Raw genomic sequence first — 10,204 nt, forward strand, 5'->3', positions numbered from 1 at the left:
GCCTGACCTCTTTGCAGAGAGGACGTGGCTGAAGCTTTCTTTTCAGGCTCATGTTTGGCTTGTCCACCAATGCTATCCCACAATGCCCTGGGCCTCTGTCCCCCTGGACTGTCTGTCTCCCATCTTCCTGATCACCTCCCATGAGGCAGAAGTGGCCTTGTGGTTCACATACAGAAAACTCAGCAAGGAGGCTGGATCCACCAGGCAGCGCACTGGGCTGGGAGGAGATCAAGGACCGCAAGGGGGAGGATGCAGATACCTGCCCCTAGCATGAGCAATTGCACTAAGTACCGGGAACTGCATCCATCCCAGAGTCCTGCATGACCATCTCCTGAGCCAGGACAGCTCATAGCGCTAGCGACAGAGGTCACCCACAGAGCAGATCCTGCACTCGCCAGCGTAGACCCCTCGGCACTGAACCCCACATTTCTCATCCACCTCGATCACAGCCATGAGTAGAACGTAGCTGAAGTAGGAGAGCCCCTGTCAGACCCTAGTTTTCCTGCCAGCCATAGACCAGCCTACGTAGGTGGAGCACCCTGTGGGCATCCTGGAGCCATTCCCAGAGGGCCCACCCAGGGAGGTACAAGGGGCACACCACAGAAGAAGAGGCAGACCAAGAAGACCTGGAGCCTGGTAGGTTGCGACCGCCATTTTTTAATGTTATTGCTATTAAAACTGGGAGGGATTTTGGGTCTGCCCAAAGCACGATTGTCAGAGATGAAATGACAGGCAGAGGGGTTTATTTTGCGCTCTGTGATGACCCAGGCTGGGCGCAGATCAAGCTTCCCCAGCCCAGGAGCCCTGGTCCAGTTCCCATAAATGGCCCTGCGGAGTCTGTCTGTCTGTCATCTCTCATCTTCTCAGAGGGCTTTTATTCGAATTCAGAGCCTCCAAGGGCAGAAGAGACCCGTGTGATCATCCCGTCCCACCTCTGACCAGGGAACTGCCCCTCAGTCATTGCTAGGGCAGATCTTCTGGAGAAACATCTCGGACTGCGCCGCGCTGCTTGGAACATTGTTCCCTTCTCACCACCTAGCGCCCTTCTCGGCTGCCGTCTCCACTAACCCATCGTGGTTACATAGCAACTTCAATTCAACAGCAGTGTTTGCACTGGAGATGGGGAAGTGGTGGCACCATTATGCCAGGCGCTGGTGAGAACGGAGCTGGAATGCTCTGTGCAGATCTGGTCTCCCATATCTAAGAAAGATGAATTTTAACTGGAAAAGGTGCAGATGATCCAAGGAATGGAAAACCTGCCTGGTTAAAGCAGACTCAAAGAGCTTGGCTTGCTTAGCCTAACCCAGAGAATGGGGTTGGAGGGAGGGAGAGATGATTTCTCTCTATAAATACATCAGAGGAGGGAGAGGAGATACTGAAGTTCAGGGCCAATGTGGACAGAAGAAGAAATGGCTCTAAACTGGCCATCAGGAGGATTGGGCTTGAAATTAGACACAGGTTAATAGCCATCAGATGAGTGAAGTTCTGGAACAGCCTCCCCAGGAGAGCAGAGGGGGCAAAACAACTGACAGGCTTCCCGACTGAGCTGGATAAGCCTATGGAAAAGAGGGGATGGTGGGAGATGCGTACAATGGCCCGTGGCCCATCAGCAATTGCCAGTTGCAAATATCTCCAAAGCCGGTGCTGGGACACCAGATGCGGAGGGCTCTGGGTTACGACAGAGAATTCTTTCACCGGCGTCTGGCTGGTGTGTTTTGCCCACATGCTCAGGGTCTAACGGATAACCAGATTTGGGGTCGGGAAGGAAATTCCCCCTACATTAGATTGTCAGAGAAGCTGGTGGGTTTTCATCTTCCTCTGCAGCAAGGGTCAGGAGTCACTTGTAGGGTTAAACTAGTGTCAGTAACTTGATGTCTTTATGCCATCATCTGAGGACATCAGTAAGTCAGCCAGAGGCCAGGGGACTGTTGCAGGAGTGGGCTCTGGAGATAGGGCTGCCGGCCCAGGGCACATCCAGGAGACATCACAGCGCCCACCTCCCGGGGCTGGAGGTCCCAAAGCACCAACAATTCATACATGATCAGCTCAGCTGGTGCGAATGGGCCATAGCTCAACTAGAATCAGAAAAGAGGAGCCACTCTGGATTCACTCCTGGTGTCACTGCAGAGTTCATTTACTGCTAGAAATAGGGTGATCCCCATCTGGGGCCCTTCCTAGACCCCATGGGGATATGAGTGTCTCCAGGTTCCTGGATCCCTTAGCAACCTTCATCTCTGTCATCAGGGCCAACTCTTACCAGCTGGTAAAGGACTTGAGCACAGATGCTGAGGCCAGAGTCCGTGAGCTGCATCCTCACTCAGTGATTATGGGTACCAGTTCATCTTCCTAGAATGGGGTGTCATGCGCCAGGTCCTGAACCTCAGCATGGATGAAAAGCTGGAGGACATTCCCCTGCTGCCTGAATACTGCCAGGGGCTCTACAACTTCAACTACCTTCTACTCACGGCCGTGATCGAGGTGGACGAGAAATGAGGGTCTCAGTGCTACATGAACCAAGGCATCAATACCACCCCCTCAGTCTCCATCTCCATCCACCCCGACATGCGGAACTTCTTCCCCAGCAGGCTGACCCTCACCAAGGGCGTCACCAAGCTGATCACCCCGTCCCAGTTCTCCCTCAAGGCCCAGTATGGCAGGAGAAGGGTCTGCATGGAGCAGGAGGACTGGAACCAAGCCCGAGAAGAAGAGGAGTCAATCCAGGTGGACCTGGAGCCCCAAAAGAACCTGTACATCAGGCAGTACCACCTTGGCATAGGCCAGGAGCGCATTTTGTTCTGCTGGGATGTCAAACTCACCAAAGAAAATAACACACCTGACCACATCCTGCTGCCTCCGGTCCCCTGTTCATCCGTGAGAATGGAGAACGCTAGCACCATGATGCTATTGTTGACGTGTGTGTGTGAGGTTCTCTGCTCCAGTTTTGCCACTTCAGATCTTTCCCTTTGCTGCCCAAAATTTCTCCACGCTCTCCCAGCTCTGTCTCCTGCTGTTTTTCTTCCTGTTTGAAATCTCCTTTGCTATGTAGATGATTTAATTAACTGGCCTGTCTTTCCTATTCATATTTTTACAGCTGGTCAGAAAATGGTGTTTGATTTCCCCACAGAAAATTTAGATTTTCTATTGAAAAATCAGAAAAAAAATTGGCTCGATGTTGACAAAACCTCCCATAGTTGTAAACCAAAAAGTGTGGGTGGGAAATGTGTCAAAAACTGAAAAATATCAGCTGACAGCCACCCAAAACAAACAAAAATATATCTGCTGAGCAGTGAATAATGGATTATTTTTAGCTAAATGTTTCCATGTTTTTGGACAAAACAGTGACAGTGTTTGAGGGAAACCGATACTTTCTGTGAACATTTTCCTTTTGCCAAAACAATCCTATTTTACCTCAAAATCGTCCCTCCAAATGCACTTTCACTATTTCTCAAATAACCCTGGGATAGACATGAACAGGCCTCATAGCTTATCCCAGCCTCTGGTCGCACGTCTACGTTCTTCATCTTGATTGGTGGCTTTGGTTTTCGGTGAGGCTCCCCATGCTGGCCACAGTGAACACACTGCTTTGGGAGTCATTAGAGGACAACAAACCTCTCATTTTCTATTGGCCCCTTGCCACCAGCTCTGAGATTTCCCACCTGTTACTTTCTCTGCTGCTTCCATCACTACCCAGTAGATGGCATTCGTGCATCAACATTTTCTTTCCTTCTTTGCTTATAGGAGGCTCTGTGTATTAGTCATTCAAACACTGAATTACTGGATTAACCCAGCCTATGAACTGGGTCCCCCTTTTTTTCAAGCAACTGCTTTTAAAGTTTCAAAGTCACACGCACGTTGGGTGCTTCTACCTTTAAATAATTCATTTCTCTTTTTGGGCCAGACAATTCCTCTGACTTCTAGGGGCCAAAAATCACTTTGAAAGAAAACAAACACAATCGCATATAGTTCTTCTAAATGGAGTGGACACAGGGCCTCTTTTTGATGGTATTGAGGTGGCTGAAGGTGCAGAGTGATGCCCAATGGGAATTTTAAGGGTGTGTGTAGGAGTGAGAGATTCTCGGGTTGTCTTGTGTTGGCCTCGTGGAAATCAATGGGAAAGGGGCCTGTCCTGGCCTAAACAAATGTAGGGTCACCCTAGGCTGTAGTAGGAGATGCCCAGGGAGGCTGGGCTGCTGTGGGGAGCCCGAGACCCAGACATGCCCCGGGCACCCCCAGATCCCAGAACCCCTCTGAGCAACTCTGGTCTCAGCCCCACACTGTGGTGATACTAGGATGGGTGTCTAGAGAGAGATGGCCTATCTCCAGGGAAAGTCTCCCCATGATGGAGGCTCCACCCCCAACCTGGGTCAGCTGTTCCCCGGCTCCATGTTCAACATTTGCACATCAAACCCATCCCTACCTTTACCAGCTTCATCTTCTGGCCATTGGGTCCCGTCCTGCCATGGTTAGAGAGGACAAAGGGCCCCCTGAACGCCAGAACAACTCCCCATGGAGGCTCAGAAAGGGGCCACTGTGTCTCATCACAGTCGACAGAGACCATCCTGTTCCTGGCACGCTGGGTGGGGCAAAGCAATGCGCAGTCTTTAGCCCAGAGCCTCCTGACTAGGGCAGAGGGCAACCAACAGTCTGGGGACAGACTTTTGGGCCTCAGGTGAGTGGGTCGCCAGTCCCTGCTGTGGGGTTGGCAGAGAAGGGGGGGGGTCACCCTACTCCACCGGGTGCAAATCATGGGCCCTGTTAGTGGTGGTGGTCCCACCACTGGATTGGCAGAGAAACCAAAATCTGCCGTCTTGCTTCCCAGCAGCACTACCTGACCAAAGTCCAGGTCCCCTGAGCTACCTCCTATCGCCATCCATGGAGGCTATTGAGTAGGAGCAGGGAGATGGGGACACCTCTGGATACAGCCTTGGTTGGACCACGACCGGAGACTGTGCCCAGCTCCGGTTTCCACATCTCCAGAACGACATTGGCAAACTGGAAAGAGCTACAAGAATGATCTGAGATCTGGAGATAAAGAAAAGAAGGAAACAGAATGAACACCTCTGAAATATACAGTGTTAAGTGGGGCTTTCATTACAACACGATCTCGTGTTCCCTTTCTCTTCAGCTAGAGAACGTTTTCAGAAGGAAAAACTCCTTTGTCTGACGGACTCTTGGACAGTATCAAAGATGGTACTAACCCCCCTTCTGGGGAAAAAGGAATTTAGCTGAGATATGCTGGAACTGTTGTAGTTGCTACAGTCAGATCCCATTTTATCCCAGGTTATGTTTGGGATTCAGCTGGAGCTAGGTGAGGTGGCGATGTTACCTGCCTCCCGCTCTCTGGCCTGGTCTGATTTCAGGGCATCTCTCAGGACTGGGATGGTGAAGGCCCAGGGACCCAGGAGATGGTGGGGGTGGGAGCCATGGCGGTGATGTTTCCTCCAGTAGCCTCCGTCTGTTTTTCTTTCTCTTCTTTAGCTTTTTCTCTCAAAATCTCTTTCTTCAAGGACCCCAAAAGGGCAGTGACGGGTGGAACAGACCAGCCCCTTTTTTTGTTGTTTGCCAGTTATGCCTAAATTCTGACGCACCAATTTTGGCTCATTACATTCCAGCCCCACGTCATCTGGTTTTAACAAACCTGACTTCAGCAGAGTCCTTGGATTATATCAAAGTGGCCTTTTGGTTTAGACCAATCCAGTATCTGTGTCTGGTTTCCTTGCACCTTTCCCACCAACATTGGTTATTCTAGGTTATCAGGACGTTTCACTCACTTCTTACAATTAAACTCACAATTAGGTAAATTTGTCGGCCTTGTTAGCACAACACAATCCCTCTCTGTTATGAACCAGTTCCACCTAGGATCAGACATTTGTTCATAAAATCACAATTGTAGAAACCGAAAACTTATTTCAGTTTAAGCATTTGGACGTGGGGGGTAGGGGGTGGTGTTAAGTACTTGGTTCTATTTTAAGTATGGCATATTTCTCATAACTCACTTCCTTTGTAGCTAAAACGAAACTGAAAACCGCTGCTGTGAGATGTTGTCAGCTGTTTGAGAAGAAGGCAGATCTTATCGCTGCCTCGGCTGTGTGCCCAGAACTGACAAAGATTGAAAACATCCCCTTCCCCCTCTTTACCATTTACACAGTTAAAGCTGGACACTTATACAGAGCACCTCCCCGGCTCATTTCCCTGAGCAGCACCGAAGGGCCAGGGAGTGGGAAGAGGCACCTGTGAGAACTGGCCCCTGCTGCTGGAATACGGGATAAAGGTGCCCTGAACTGACTGAGTACCGGACAGGCAATTTTCTATTTCAATAAGGGCCGTCCCTGGTAACACGGGGGTTGGCAGGCCCAGCTGGTGCTGATAACACCAGAGCTTCCGGGCCAGAAGCACTGAGCAGCTGGAACGGCTCCAGAAGCATTACTAAGGCGGCGACAATCCAGCCTCCTCGACTGAAGGACACAAGCCACTAATTCCCGTATCTCTGGAAAGTCCCTGCCAACTGCAAGGATGCCTGGGGGGTCAGATCGGCTCAGGATTGCTCTGCACTCAGAGGAAAACCTCCACGTAAAGGAAATGCACATTATAACAGAGACAGCTTGGAGCCAGCAGCAGGAGTGGTTTGATTTTTGTTGCACTTCTGGGGAACAAGGCTCCCTGTGATGCAGTGAACCGCGCAGGCAAAGGATGGCTGATTTGTCTGAATTGGATTTTGCTCTGCTTGTGGGTCTGGGTTTCCTGTCTCGTGTTTCGTGTCAGAGCAGCAGACAGCTCAGCGCAGGGAAGGGCAACCATGCTCCCTCTAGCTCTTTGTGGCTTGGCCCCAGACCCTGCCCTGTAGAACGACCATCCTGTCCCCACCAGGGCGATGGCTCCTCGAGCCAAACCTGTCTCTGTCTCCTTGTGGCTCCTGTCTCCCTGCTCCCTCGCCTTGGCAGGTAAGTGATCCCTGGTCTACCGGATGACTGGGTCCCATTCCCCATCCCAATATCTTTCCCCAAGCGCTGGGCGCTGCAGGGCCCCCTTGGGTTGCTGTCCCGGATACCTGGGTCCCGTTCTCATCTAGTCTCTCTCTTTCCTGCAGGAGTTCACTGTCTCTTCCGTTTCTAGCTCATTTCCCCGCAGGCGGCCCCTGGTCTGCCCAAGCGGCTGAATGTGATGAGCATGAACGACCTGCTGTTCTCAGCCTATGACAGCGGTCCCAGCAAGCTGGCTGCCCGCAACGGCTACACCCCGGACAACCACCAGTTCTGGAGAATGAGCACAGCTAACTGCATAAACTGGGTGGAGAACGAGTACCAGACCCTTGTGTGGGAGGTGAACACCAGCTCCCCAAAAGTGGGTGCGTCCCTGTCCCCCAGCACTCAGCTCAGCTTGGGGAGGGGACACCAGTGGGGAGTGATTTCCCTGATAACTAGTAGTTAGCGCAGGGGGACTGGGAGCCAGTACTGCAGGGTTTTATCCTAGATTTGGGAGAGGAATGGGGGTCTGACTGATTGTGAGGGAGTCTGGGGACCATGTCTGGGTGTTAGAATTCCTGGGTTTCATGCACAGGAGACCCTCATCCCCCCATCTCCCTCTGGTAGCAGCTCAGTGGCTCACACAGACTTTCTGCCCCCAGAGCCCTACTACCTGCAGATCCTGCAGAGCTGTGAGCTGGACGATGGAACCGGAGCCCCCCGAGCCACCACCCGATATTCCCTCAACGGGGAGGATGTACTGCAGTACCAGACTGACCAGAACCACTGGTTCTCGGTGCACCCGGCCGCCTAGCGCATGGCTGAGTGCTGGAACCACCAAGGGGAGGCTATCTCTGTGAGGACAGTCATCACGCCCCAGCAATGCAGGTTTTTGATCGCATTGAGGGCACCATTCACCGCATAGAAGACAGGTGACAGCCCCTCACTCCCGACCCGCAGCCCCTGCTGTCCCATTCCCTGTGACTCATGACCCTTTCTCACCCTCCCTGCAGACCAGTCCGCACCACGCGTGGCCCTCATCCCAGGGACCCAGGACCAGCCGCCCTGCCTCATCTGCCACATGATGGGGTTCTACCCCCACGACATCGAGGTGACCTGGGAGCAGGAGGGCCCGGGGGAGCAGGTGACCATTGGGATCTGGCCCAACGCAGACCCCACCTTCCAGATCCGGGTGTCCATTGAGCTGAGGCAGGAGGGGGTCGTCCCCATGGAGCACGTGTGTGGGGTGAGATACAGCAGGCTGGGGGACACCCCCCTGAGAGTGACATGGGGTGAGTATTGGGGGCAGGGTGGTGGGAGCAGTGGGGCACCCCCTAATGATGGGGGGGAAATGGGGGAGATGGACATAAGAGGTGGGGGGAAGAGAGTAGTGGGAAATGCAGAGAGGGAGTTTGGGGGGCATAAAGGGTTGGGTAGACAGAGAGGCACTGGGGGAGGGGGAAATGGAGAGAGGCTTTGGGGGGACTCAGGGAAGGGGAGGCAGAGAAGGGGGTGCAGCTTAAGGGCAGACACATGGGTGGCAGGGAGAGCAGCCCAACTGCGGAAGGGGGTTGCTAGCCCAGGTCTATTGGGGCAGAGGGCAGGACCCATGGGAGAGGAGGGGCACAGGGGTTTTGGGGGGCCCATATCTCAGTTTGTCTCAGGGCATTTCCAGTTTCCCTGGCCACAGACCCGGTGGGTTTCCTAGTGATCATTACTGGCACACTCCTCGGCTCAGGATTTGTCCTGGGAGCCTGGGCCCTGGGCTGTTACTTGAGGAGGAGGAAAAATGAGTGATGCTCCCAACACAGTGCCCCCCGGAGCCCCTTCCGCTCCCCACACCTGCCCCCTGCACAGAACCCCCTACTCAGCCCCCAACACCGACAGCACATCTCCCCATCCTGAGCTCTGTGACCCAATCTGAGCCCCCCTACCCTGCCCCCTGCAGCAGAGCAGCCCCTAGTGTCCCCCACTGAGCCTTCCCAACATCGCGTGAGATCCCAGGGTCTCTATGCCGCAGCTGGATATAGGAGTCGTGGCAGAGGTTCCTGATGTTGCCCCCACAGATCCTGGCTGCAGGGGGGCAGCAGCAAGCCCCTGGCAGGTGGTCTCCAGTTGAATCAATCCCTGTTTGGGCTTCCCCTGCAGGGGGCCAGAAGGGGCCGTATTGCCTGGCTCAGACACAGCCGGGGACCCTCGACTCTGCTTCAGACACGTCTGAGCCAGCAGAAGGCGCCGTGTCCATGGCACCTTTTTGCCTGGATGCCGCTGAGTGACCAGATGTGGAACTGGCTGTGCCAGGACTAGCGACCTGGACTGGAGTCACAATGACCATCTCTGTAAATGGGAAGGTGTTGCAGGGTGGCAAATAAGGTCAGAATCCCTGAGGTCACAGGGTGGGGTGTACCTCCCTATCATGTGCTCTTTCACACCCTCCACTCACGCTGTGCCCTATAGCTTCCCACCTCCCAAAAAAACTTCCCTTAGTTTCCATTCTCTGTCCCCACCCAGGCAGCAGCACCACAATCAGTCTCCATGGGGGAATTTGTGGTGCATTTTTGATGCATGACGCAACAGTACAATTTTCACTTTAACAAAGTTCTTTTGTTGGAGCCACGTCATTGCCTTGGTTTTCTTGGATGCTACCCATGGCTTCCTCTGTGCAGCTCTTGAGTCTGCGGAAGCAGGTGGAGATTGCCTCGTATTTGCTTTTCACCTATCATGGTAGGAAATTAATTTTGGCTGGTACATTTAAAATGTATATGCTACATTGTATGTATATAGACTGGTTATGTACATTGTATGGGAATGAGAAGGAGGCGAACATCCCGCAGTGCTGAAGGAACAGGTCCAAGACTATTTAGAAGGATTGGACATACACAAGTCCATGGGGCCGGATGCAATGCACCCAAGGGTGCTGAGGGAATTGGCTGAGGTGATTTCAGAGTCATTGGCTATTATCTTTGAAAGCTCATGGCAACAGGGGGAGGTCCCTGAGGACTGGAAAAAAGCAAATCTAGTGCCCATCTTCAAAAAAGGGAGGAAAGAGGATCCAGGGAATTACAGACCGGTCATCCTCACTTCAATCCCTGGAAAAATCATGGAGCAGGTCCTTAAGAAATCCATTTTAAGGCACTTGGAAGAGAGGAAGGTGATCAGGAACAGTCAACACGGATTCACCAAAGGAAAGTCATGCCTGACCAACCTGACTGCTTTCTATGATGAGGTGACTGGCTCTGTGG

The 10,204-nt window shown here is 52.8% G+C and overlaps 1 pseudogene; it reads left to right on the forward strand.

Annotated features, from left to right (window-relative positions):
• Positions 1-6,859: 6,859 nt before the first annotated feature.
• LOC137160033 (H-2 class II histocompatibility antigen, E-S beta chain-like) lies at positions 6,860-9,238 on the forward strand (annotated as a pseudogene).
• Positions 9,239-10,204: the final 966 nt, after the last annotated feature.

Source organism: Emydura macquarii, unplaced genomic scaffold, assembly GCF_026122565.2.
Source record: "Emydura macquarii macquarii isolate MOO-44397 ecotype Brisbane River unplaced genomic scaffold, CSIRO-AGI_Emac_v2 contig_2107, whole genome shotgun sequence".
NCBI lineage: Eukaryota > Metazoa > Chordata > Testudines > Chelidae > Emydura > Emydura macquarii.